This window comes from Protomyctophum parallelum (genome assembly GCF_964188405.1).
Source record: "Protomyctophum parallelum genome assembly, chromosome: 11".
Lineage (NCBI taxonomy): Eukaryota > Metazoa > Chordata > Actinopteri > Myctophiformes > Myctophidae > Protomyctophum > Protomyctophum parallelum.
This window is the reverse complement of record NC_139707.1, coordinates 10794383-10805460: the sequence shown is the minus strand read 5'-3', so window position 1 is coordinate 10805460 and position 11078 is coordinate 10794383. Positions and strand designations below refer to the sequence as shown.

Below are 11078 nucleotides of genomic sequence, written 5' to 3'. Positions count from 1 at the left end.
TACAGAGACACCTCCCTGACAATATAACGATACAGAGATACCTCCCTGACAATATAATGATACAGAGACACCTCCCTGACAATATAATGATACAGAGACACCTCCCTGACAATATAATGATACAGAGACACCTCCCTGACAATATAACGATACAGAGACACCTCCCTGACAATATAACGATACAGAGACACCTCCCTGACAATATAACGATACAGAGACACCTCCATGACAATAACGCAGAGACAGCTTGTTTATTTTATGAAAGAAAAGTTTCTGATATGAAACGATTTTAAACTGAGCCCTGCATGTTGTTCTCCATAGAGAAATGACTTCCGTGAATCGAGGGAATGAGTTACGTCAGGACTTCGGTGCTCTATGTGATCCAGAACGGCGCAGCACTAGTTTGCTGTCCAATTAATTTGAGTTACTCTTATGTTTTTGTTACAAATAGAGAGACTTTAAGAGAGGTTTAAGTCTTTAAGCACTTTGATGTTGTCTGTTTAAAGCCACCGTAGTTATGGCTCCAGGTGACACATTTTGAACGTAGAGTAACTAACTAACTATACAGACTACAGACAATACATACTTTCATGGAAGAAGAAAAAAATCACACCCGTGTGAAGTGAGGGGCGCTCTTGTCATTATACATCACATCATCTCATGAACAACTGAATTTATGTGCTTGGTTAGCCGATTCGCTCGTCTACATAATGAGGCACATTTTCCCTTCCTTCTCAGTGGCAAATATTGAGACGTGTGTGGGGACGACAGCTGTATATAGGAGGGGCTAGCGCCAAAAAGAGAATCCTGTGAGAATCGTGATCTCAATTCTTGCGGAGGAAAAATCGAGGTTTTGAGCAAGAATGTACTTTACTTTAGAATCACTGCCGGCAGCAGAACTATTAGAAGTGACGGTGATGACACTGTGATGACACTGCACTGCATTAGCATACAGAGGCAGGCCTGGTGATGAGGCTGCAGGAATGGAAGGCACACGCACGCACGCACGCACGCACGGCACGCACGCACGCACGCACGCACGGCACGCACGCACACACGCACGCACGACACGCACACACGCACAGAGCATTAACATCATCTTCTCTCCACTGGTCTCGTCGCACAGCGACATGCGAGTCACACATCCAAAGAGGGCCAGCACTCCAAGCAGTTTCTCTCTCTCTCTCTCTCTCTCTCTCTCTGGAGGAGAAGGCATCTCTCTAATGGCCAACGTGCTCTCTGCTCTCCAGTAATGGTTGTGTGAAAAGATACAATACCCAGATATGATTATATGCATCCATTGCTTGGAAACTACCCAGATATGTCGAATATACGTGTAAATGGCTGTCTAAAAATGGTCTAAAATATATATATATAGGATATCTCTGAACACACTGTATCATGGAGACGATATTTATCACCACCCCCCCTCAGCCTGTACCCCCGTCTTCCTTCAGACAGCGGAGAGGGAAATGTAACGTCTCCTCCAGAAGATTGTGAAATCTTTCAACTGTGCTTAATACGCCATCACTCCACCGAGCACTGAGTCCTCATGGGTCTGGTATGGACGGAAACGGCTTCCCCTCAGGGGAGCAGCGAGCCCTGGAATGCCTCTTCCAGACTGTGGTCAAATGTACATGACTCTTCCACAATGGTCACATCTCTGCTGTCCTCATCAACATTAGCTGTGACATCATTTTCATTATCGCGTGCACACACACACACACACACACACACACACACACACACACACACACACACACACACACACACACACACACACACACACACACACACACACACACACACACACACACACACACACACACACACAGGTCTGCCATAGCAGCAGCTGTGCCGCTGTATACGTTCCGTTAATTAGATTCCCACAGCACAGTTTATGTGGTCGACAACATGAACCAGCTGTGTGTGTGTGCGTGCGCGCGCACGTGCATGTGCGTGTGTGTGTGTTCGCACGTGCGTGCGTACGTGCGACAGAGGAGAGAAGATATTGGTGAGTCAGAGTGACAGACAGACCGACCTAAATGTCAGGGAGGGACTAGTGGAGAAGAGTATAGAACTAAAAGAAAAGTAATGTCATGTTTGTTTGTGCAAGAACAAAGAAACATGGAACTAATACTAATACATAAAAACTTAAAAATAGTCATCATGAATCCTACGTAAGCTTAATTAGGAACCTAACAGTTCTAAGGCAACTATCTATCTAAGGAAACTATAAGTGTATAGACTATAGAGTGCTATGTCTACATAAAATGCTATTTTAGGTTACATAAGATGAGCCACATGTGCATACGCCTATATAGGAGGTCGAGGCCAGGGCAAGTTTCATTCCAAAGACTTTCTGACTTAAACTAAAATAGAAATCTGCTGCCAAAAACAACACTGCCACGTCCTCTCTGAAACGCCCCGTCACTTTAGCCCCAGTTTGTTCCCTCAGACCCTACACGCTCATTCTGTAGCTCCGAGATGAGGTCACACCCTGGGCCCCTCCCACCGCGGTTCAGAAACGGAGCATGGTCTCCAAAAGGAACGCTTCTTACCCTTTTCTGCACAATGAATCCAAAAAGTGAAGAGCTACTAGCGTGCTAAACTAATTTAAATTCAGGAACGCTCGTGTAACCGTTTAAACTTGGATTTTCTTGGCCGCTCCTAAGTTTGAATTAGTGTAAAACTTTAGTGGCTCTTCACTTTTTGGATTCATTGTGCAGAAAAGGGTAAGAAGCGTTCCTTGTGGAAACATGCGTTGTTTCTGAACCGCGATGGGAGGGGCTACAGAATGAGCGTGTAGGGAACATATTGGGGCTATGTGACACAGTGTGTGCGGTACGGTCAACGCACCGCGTCACGGTGTGTGCGGTAACGTCTGGTTCCACGCCGTGCGTGTGTGTGTGTGTGTGTGTGTGTGTGTGTGTGTGTGTGTGTGCGCGTTGACGACAGCGTGTCACTTTCAGTCCACTCAGGGGATCCTCGCCGGGCCAGTCGATAAGGGTGGAATTGTTTACCACTTGAATTGGACAAACGTGTGTGTGTGTGTGTGTGTGTGTGTGTTGTCATCGTTTTGCCTTGATCAGACGACACGTCTGGGCGACGAGCGGTTCGCCTTACGGCGCGTTAATTAAACGATACGTTACAACAAGCATCACACTGCAAACGCCATGAACACTCCCCCCTCTCTCTCTCCCCCCTCTGTCTCCTCTCTCTCTCTCTCTCTCTCTCTCTCTCTCTCTCTCTCTCTCTCTCTCTCTCTCTCTCTCTCTCTCTCTCTCTCTCTCTCTCGCTTTACAACGGTCCATCCATTCATACATTGGGAGGTGAAGCGGCGAACAGTCGACGCCAGCGTCCTCACTTCACACACCAATGGCAACCACTGGAGGCAATGTAGGGTTCAGTGTCTTGCCCAAGGACACTTCGACATGTGGACAGGAGGAGCCAGGATTTGAACCGCCGACCCACGGGTCATTGGACCCGTGGGTTGGCTGTTGGCTGTGGCCTCCTGAGCCACAGCCGCCCTATAGTAGCCAATCACAGCGTCTGCATGGAGACAGTAGCGAATAACATCACAAGGGAACAAAAAAGGTCTTTTTGACACTTCCATGTCAGTCGTTCTTCGATTTTTTTTAAATAGCAGACCTACAAGCTTGTAACGTAAATTCTAACACCAAAAGGGGTTCCCGCCCCAAAATGGGTTAATCCAGAGAACAACACAAGGTAATACATCAAATACATACATACAAATAGTCATCAAGCAACCTCCCCCTGGCCAGCCGGGGCGCCTGATGGAGGGGAAAGGAACTGGTCGGAATAACGTGTCCCTTCCACGCGCCGGGGAAATTCCCCTCTGTCAGGTGAAAAGAAGCAGCTTGGACTCCTCATGCATAGAAGGAGGCATGAGGTCAGTCCGCTGCCCCCCCAGGTTGGCAGAGGAAGTGTAGCACCCAGGATTACATTAGATAATTGGCACTGGGTGAAAAGAAAAATGGGTTACAAAATCGTGGGATAAAAATTAAAAATTAAAAAAAAAAGAATCACAAGCAACGTATAAGACCCGAATTGTGACCGCAGGTCGCATTTACTATGAAATCCTACAGTATACGTTTTCGTCCATCAGTCAGTCACTCAAAATCCCCATAAATGGGAAAGCCCCCATATATGGTGCCCAGGTCTCGTGACATCACCTGACATCATCAGGGATGGAGATCTAGCTAAAGGGGTCCCTGCTTCATCTGTCTCTCAGCTAAGGGGTCCCTGCTTCATCTGTCTCTCAGCTAAGGGGTCCCTGCTTCATCTGTCTCTCAGCTAAGGGGTCCCTGCTTCATCTGTCTCTCAGCTAAGGGGTCCCTGCTTCATCTGTCTCTCAGCTAAGGGGGTCCCTGCTTCATCTCTCTCTCAGTTAAGGGGTCCCTGCTTCATCTGTCTCTCAGCTAAGGGGGTCCCTACTTCATCTTTCTCTCTTTCAACGAAGGGGGTCCCTGCTTCATATCTCTCTCAGCTAAGGGGTCCCTGCTTCATCTCTCTCTCTCAGCTAAGGGGTCCCTGCTTCATCGCTCTCTCATCTAAGGGGTCCCTGCTTCATCTCTCTCTCAGTTAAGGGGTCCCTGCTTCATCGCTCTCTCAGCTAAGGGGTCCCTGCTTCATCTCTCTCTCTCAGCTAAGGGGTCCCTGCTTCATCTCTCTCTCAGCTAAGGGGTCCCTACTTCATCGCTCTCTCAGCTAAGGGGTCCCTGCTTCATCTCTCTCTCTAAAGGGGTCCCTACTTCATCGCTCTCTCAGCTAAGGGGTCCCTGCTTCATCTCTCTCTCGAAAGGGGTCCCTGCAGCTTCATCTCTCTCTCAGCTAAGGGGTCCCTGCTTCATCTGTCTCTCAGCTAAGGGGTTCCCTGCTTCATCTCTCTCTCTCTCTAAGGGGGTATCTGCTTCATCTCTCTCTCTCTAGGGTATCTGCTTCATCTCTCTCTCAGCTAAGGGGTCCCTGCTTCATCTGTCTCTCAGTTAAGGGGTCCCTGCTTCATCTCTCTCTCTCTAAGGGGGTATCTGCTTCATCTCTCTCTCTCTAGGGTATCTGCTTCATCTCTCTCTCAGCTAAGGGGTCCCTGCTTCATCTCTCTCTCAGCTAAGGGGTCCCTGCTTCATCTCTCTCTCAGCTAAGGGGTCCCTGCTTCATCTCTCTCTCAGCTAAGGGGTCCCTGCTTCATCTCTCTCAGCTAAGGGGTCCCTGCTTCATCTCTCTCTCAGCTAAGGGGTCCCTGCTTCATCTCTCTCTCAGCTAAGGGGTCCCTGCTTCATCTCTCTCTCTAAGGGGGTCCCTGCTTCATCTCTCTCTCTCTCAGCTAAGGGGTCCCTGCTTCATCTCTCTCTCTAAAGGGGTCCCTGCTTCATCTGTCTCTCAGCTAAGGGGTCCCTGCTTCATCTCTCTCTCAGCTAAGGGGTCCCTGCTTCATCTGTCTCTCAGCTAAGGGGTCCCTGCTTCATCTCTCTCTAAAGGGGTCCCTGCTTCATCTCTCTCTCTAAGGGGGTCCCTGCTTCATCTCTCTCTCAGCTAAGGGGTCCCTGCTTCATCTCTCTCTCTAAAGGGGTCCCTGCTTCATCTCTCTCTCAGCTAAGGGGTTCCTGCTTCATCTCTCTCTCTAAAGGGGTCCCTGCTTCATCTCTCTCTCAGCTAAGGCGTCGCTGCTTTATCTCTCTCTCTAAGGGGGTCCCTGCTTCATCTCTCTCTAAAGGGGTCCCTGCTTCATCTCTCTCTAAAGGGGTCCCTGCTTCATCTCTCTCTAAAGGGGTCCCTGCTTCATCTCTCTCGCTAAGGGGTTCTCTGGTTGAAATGCAGAATATATAATGGACCTTGACATGAGAAGGGACTGTATAACCGGTTTCCAGAACAATCGCTTCATCTGACATAACTGCTCAAACAATAGATAGATGGAATACTAGTCTGCTAGTCTGCCTTTGCCTTTGTATTCTAATCTAAATATGCCAAAAGTGTGCAAAAGGTTAACAAATTAATTCCGACAGAAACATCACATCCACCACGGCAATTCCAGATGAACTTAATGCGAAGGATTGGTGTGAGGCGAGCGGACAAGAATAATGATCGATTTGGACCACAATAACATTAGACCAATACAATATAGCCTACACCACTATTGTTACTGTTAAAGAAGCCTAGGCTATAATCATTATAATGCATCCAGTTTGCAAAAAAATGCACAATTCTACACAAATAAACCGTAGGCTATAGCAGTCAGCCAGTCAGTCAGGAGGTTCTGGAGGAGACAACCGTTATAATTCCTGCACACAGCGATGATGAGAAGAGATGTGACACACACACACACACACACACACACACACACACACACACACACACACACCCACACACACACACACACACACACACACACACACACACACACTGTGCGGTGCAGGCAGCGGATATAAATCCCAACAGCAGCAGCACAAACGAAACGATCCAACCTTTATTTATAAGACAGATAAATGAGGAGAGAAGAGAGACAGCGAGGAGGGAAAGAAACAATAACTGCTTTAAATAAAAAATAAATATAGAAGATGAGTTAATTTTCTTACCCGTCGGTTCAAATCTAGGAAGTCCAAACCGTCCCCAATGATTGAAGATATCGCGACTCTCTCTGGCACCGGTAACATCCGTTTATAGTGTGAGAACTGTGGCGAAGCACGGAGAATGACGCCTGGGTAGAGAGACGTTCACTACACCATCTCTCTCTCTCTCTCTTTCTCTCTCTCTCTCTCTCTCTCTCTCTGAGAGAGCAATGGATAGAGCCGTGCGTCGGTGCGTGCGCGCGTCTCCTCCGGTTGCTTTATGACACTGACAGCCTCCTCTCTCTCTCTCTCTCTCTCTCTCTCTCTCTCTCTCTCGACGTGCGTGCACAGTGGTGGTCGTGGGAGCGCGACTCTCTCTCTCGCACACACACACGCCACAGCAGGCGGTGCACCGTGTGTGTGTGTGAAAGGAATGACATGGGAGAGAGATGTCAGGCGAAGAAGGAAACCTACTTCTCTGTGAAGTGAGGAGTGTGTGTCATCACAGTGTGTGTGTGTGTGTGTGTGTGTGTGTGTGTGTGTGTGTGTGTGTGTGTGTGTGTGTGTGTGTGTGTGTGTGTGTGTGTGTGTGTGTGTGTGTGTGTGTGTGTGTGTGTGTGTGCGTGTGGTGTGTGTATAACGTGTAGCCTTGCAACAGCTTGCAATAGCCTTCAAAGCTGCAACTGATTACACTGATTAACGCGAGAGAGAGGGAGAGAGAGAGAGCAACCTGACTGTTCTTTAATTTGTAGCATTAGCAACACCTGGGTGTGACGCACTGTTTACGTCACAGTGGGCGGGACATGTTTTGCTTTGTTTATTTGCTTGTTTATATCAAATCAGCGTTAATTTAACCACAGAGTGTACAAATGGAACCAAATGGACCCTCACGGGCAGAGTGCAGCGAGTGTTAGAGAGGCCAGGGGCTGAAATCTCATGAGAGGGCACTCTTGGCCCAAAATAGCGAAAATAGCAGATCTACAAGCTCACAACACGTTGAGAGCTTGTAGATCAGCTATTTTCGGGGCGCAACCCATGCACTCTTTATCTACTAGAGATGTGGTGAGTACGACATGGATTAGAAACAAATTAGTTCAGGAGACTGGGAAAAAAAGCAATTCTCCTGAATGCTAGCTGCCTTCCGGTATGCCATGGAAAGGAGAGGAGGGTCCCTGGGGGTCCCTGCTCCATCTCTCTCTCAGCTAAGGGGTCCCTGCTTCATCTCTCTCTCAGCTAAGGGGTCCCTGCTCCATCTCTCTCTCAGCTAAGGGGTCCCTGCTTCATCTCTCTCTCAGCTAAGGGGTCCCTGCTTCATCTCTCTCTCTAAGGGGGTCCCTGCTTCATCTCTCTCAGCTAAGGGGTCCCTGCTTCATCTCTCTCTCAGCTAAGGGGTCCCTGCTTCATCTCTCTCTCTAAAGGGGGTCCCTGCTTCATCTCTCTCTCTAAGGGGGTCCCTGCTTCATCTCTCTCTCTAAGGGGTCCCTGCTTCATCTCTCTCTCTCAGCTAAGGGGTCCCTGCTTCATCTCTCTCTCTCAGCTAAGGGGTCCCTGCTTCATATCTCTCTCAGCTAAGGGGTCCCTGCTTCATCTCTCTCTCTAAAGGGGGTCCCTGCTCCATTTCTCTCTCAGCTAAGGGGTCCCTGCTTCATCTCTCTCTCTCAGCTAAGGGGTCCCTGCTTCATCTGTCTCTCAGCTAAGGGTCCCTGCTTCATCTCTCTCTCAGCTAAGGGTCCCTGCTTCATCTCTCTCTCAGCTAAGGGTCCCTGCTTCATCTCTCTGTCAGCTAAGGGGTCCCTGCTTCATCTGTCTCTCAGCTAAGGGGTCCCTGCTTCATCTGTCTCTCAGCTAAGGGGTCCCTGCTTCATCTGTCTCTCAGCTAAGGGGTCCCTGCTTCATCTCTCTGTCAGCTAAGGGGTCCCTGCTTCATCTCTCTCTCAGCTAAGGGGTCCCTGCTTCATCTCTCTCTCAGCTAAGGGGTCCCTGCTTCATCTCTCTCTCTCAGCTAGGGGGTCCCTGCTTCATCTCTCTCTCAGCTAAGGGGTCCCTGCTTCATCTCTATCTCTCTCAGCTAAGGGGTCCCTGCTTCATCTCTCTCTCAGCTAAGGGGTCCCTGCTTCATCTCTCTCTCAGCTAAGGGGTCCCTGCTTCATCTCTCTCTCTCAGCTAAGGGGTCCCTGCTTCATCTCTCTCTCAGCTAAGGGGTCCCTGCTTCATCTCTCTCTCAGCTAAGGGGTCCCTGCTTCATCTCTCTCTCAGCTAAGGGGTCCCTGCTTCATCTCTCTCTCTCTAAGGGGTCCCTGCTTCATCTCTCTCTCAGCTAAGGGGTCCCTGTTTCATCTATCTCTCTCAGCTAAGGGGTCCCTGCTTCATCTCTCTCTCAGCTAAGGGGTCCCTGCTTCATCTCTCTCTCAGCTAAGGGGTCCCTGCTTCATCTCTCTCTCAGCTAAGGGGTCCCTGCTTCATCTCTCTCTCTCAGCTAAGGGGTCCCTGCTTCATCTCTCTCTCAGCAAGGGGTCCCTGCTTCATCTCTCTCTAGGGGTCCCTGCTTCATCTCTCTCAGCTAAGGGGTCCCTGCTTCATCTCTCTCTCAGCTAAGGGGTCCCTGCTTCATCTGTCTCTCAGCTAAGGGGGTCCCTGCTTCATCTCTCTCTCTAGGGGTCCCTGCTTCATCTCTCTCAGCTAAGGGGTCCCTGCTTCATCTCTCTCAGCTAAGGGGTCCCTGCTTCATCTCTCTCTCAGCTAAGGGGTCCCTGCTTCATCTCTCTCTCAGCTAAGGGGGTCCCTGCTTCATCTCTCTCTCTAGGGGTCCCTGCTTCATCTCTCAGCTAAGGGGTCCCTGCTTCATCTCTCTCAGCTAAGGGGTCCCTGCTTCATCTCTCTCAGCTAAGGGGTCCCTGCTTCATCTCTCTCAGCTAAGGGGTCCCTGCTTCATCTCTCTCAGCTAAGGGGTCCCTGCTTCATCTCTCTCTCAGCTAAGGGGTCCCTGCTTCATCTCTCTCTCAGCTAAGGGGTCCCTGCTTCATCTCTCTCTCAGCTAAGGGGTCCCTGCTTCATCTCTCTTCCGGTATGGCATGGAAAGGAGAGGAGGGCATTTGCATTTCTTTCACTATAGTAAATGTTGCATTGGGCAAGGGCAGGGGATGAAGCCCCCTTTGATGTCTATGGTGTGCACGTCCCTGCTCACGGGCCCATACAGTACTGTATACTGTATACTGTCCATCCATGCACACCGTTAATAAAGACACTCAATCAATCAATCAAAAACCAGTGAGTTCCACACTGTACTGTACACTCTCAAGAGTTACAGACCCGTATATGTTATGAGACCATTGGCGGTCCCCTGACCAGGCGCTGGGTGGACCACCTCCGAGGTGGATATATAGTCTGGTGAAAAAGGAAGGGATGTCCGCACACTGAATTGTAGCTCCCAGGAAAATTATTTATTTGTAACAACGTTTCGACCACTGTGGGTCTTCGTCAGTGTTATAATCTGATCGCCCATGGCTGTGTACTTAATTGATATGTATTGTGTACTGCCTGAACTGTAGCATACTTTATGGCTAGGCTACGAGAGACATCTCAGACAGTACTTAGAGTTTACAACAGTCAGGTATGGTGTCACTGACGGGGGATAATTACTGGTGGAAAATAAAGAAACAAATATTGCAGATAAAGTATAGTTTTAGACCGCAACGGAGTCACATATAGATATAGGTTTACTTTATGAGATTAATTATTTGGTACATTTGAGTTTGTTGTGATTTCTTTCTTTCTTGAATGTCAGCACTTGCAGAATGTTTACTTTTAAATGTCACTATAGTCTACTCTACCCTTTGCATTGGAGGGTGTATACAGTAACATCACAGCTCAACAAATCACGCCGTTGTTGTTTTGTTGTTTTTTTGCTCGTCAGATCCTCACAAACAAACGGCTCCGTTCATCTCGCCACATGGGGCTTCGATTCCTGCGCCACACGACACGCCGTCTCCAAACGTCAGATGGTGCTGCAGATGGATGGATGGCTGCACCGGAGGTATAATCTGACACCAAACACATATTATCTGTTCTGCTACAGAGCAGTGTTGTTTTTGGCAGCACATTTTTATTTTAGTTTTAGTCTTAGTCTCTTGAATAGTTTTCTTTTAGTTTTAGTCACATGTTAGTCACCTGGAATGTTTTAAGTGTTAGTCTAGTTTTAGTCGACTAAATATCATAAGATTTTAGTCGACTAAATCTACAGATAATTTAGTCAAACAAATTTTATTTTGGCGGGCCTTGATGCCATCGTAATGACAGTTTTTTCACTTGCTGAAAATAGCCGATCTACAAGCTTACTGCCCTTACTGCCCTTACTGTACTAAGCTGTTTATGGACACGCTGTCAGACAATACCGCCAATGTTTGGTTTCTGAACGAAATCACGCGCCCAAGCGTGCGTTTGGAGGGCCTTACAGGGCCCTAGAACCGGCCTTGTAGGCTATACACAACCTGTCTACAGGGACTGCCCTTA

The 11078-nt window shown here is 48.5% G+C and overlaps 1 protein-coding gene across 1 annotated transcript in view; it reads right to left on the bottom strand.

The window, feature by feature from the left end:
* The window catches only part of LOC310866883 (ecto-NOX disulfide-thiol exchanger 1-like), a 125533-nt gene extending 118702 nt beyond the window's left edge, over nucleotides 1-6831 (bottom strand). Inside the window, exon 1 of the mRNA XM_083776679.1 lies at nucleotides 6597-6831. The gene's annotated coding sequence lies outside the window, so the exon portion shown is untranslated. The remainder of the gene's footprint in view (nucleotides 1-6596) is intronic.
* Between the last annotated feature and the right edge of the window lie 4247 nt (nucleotides 6832-11078).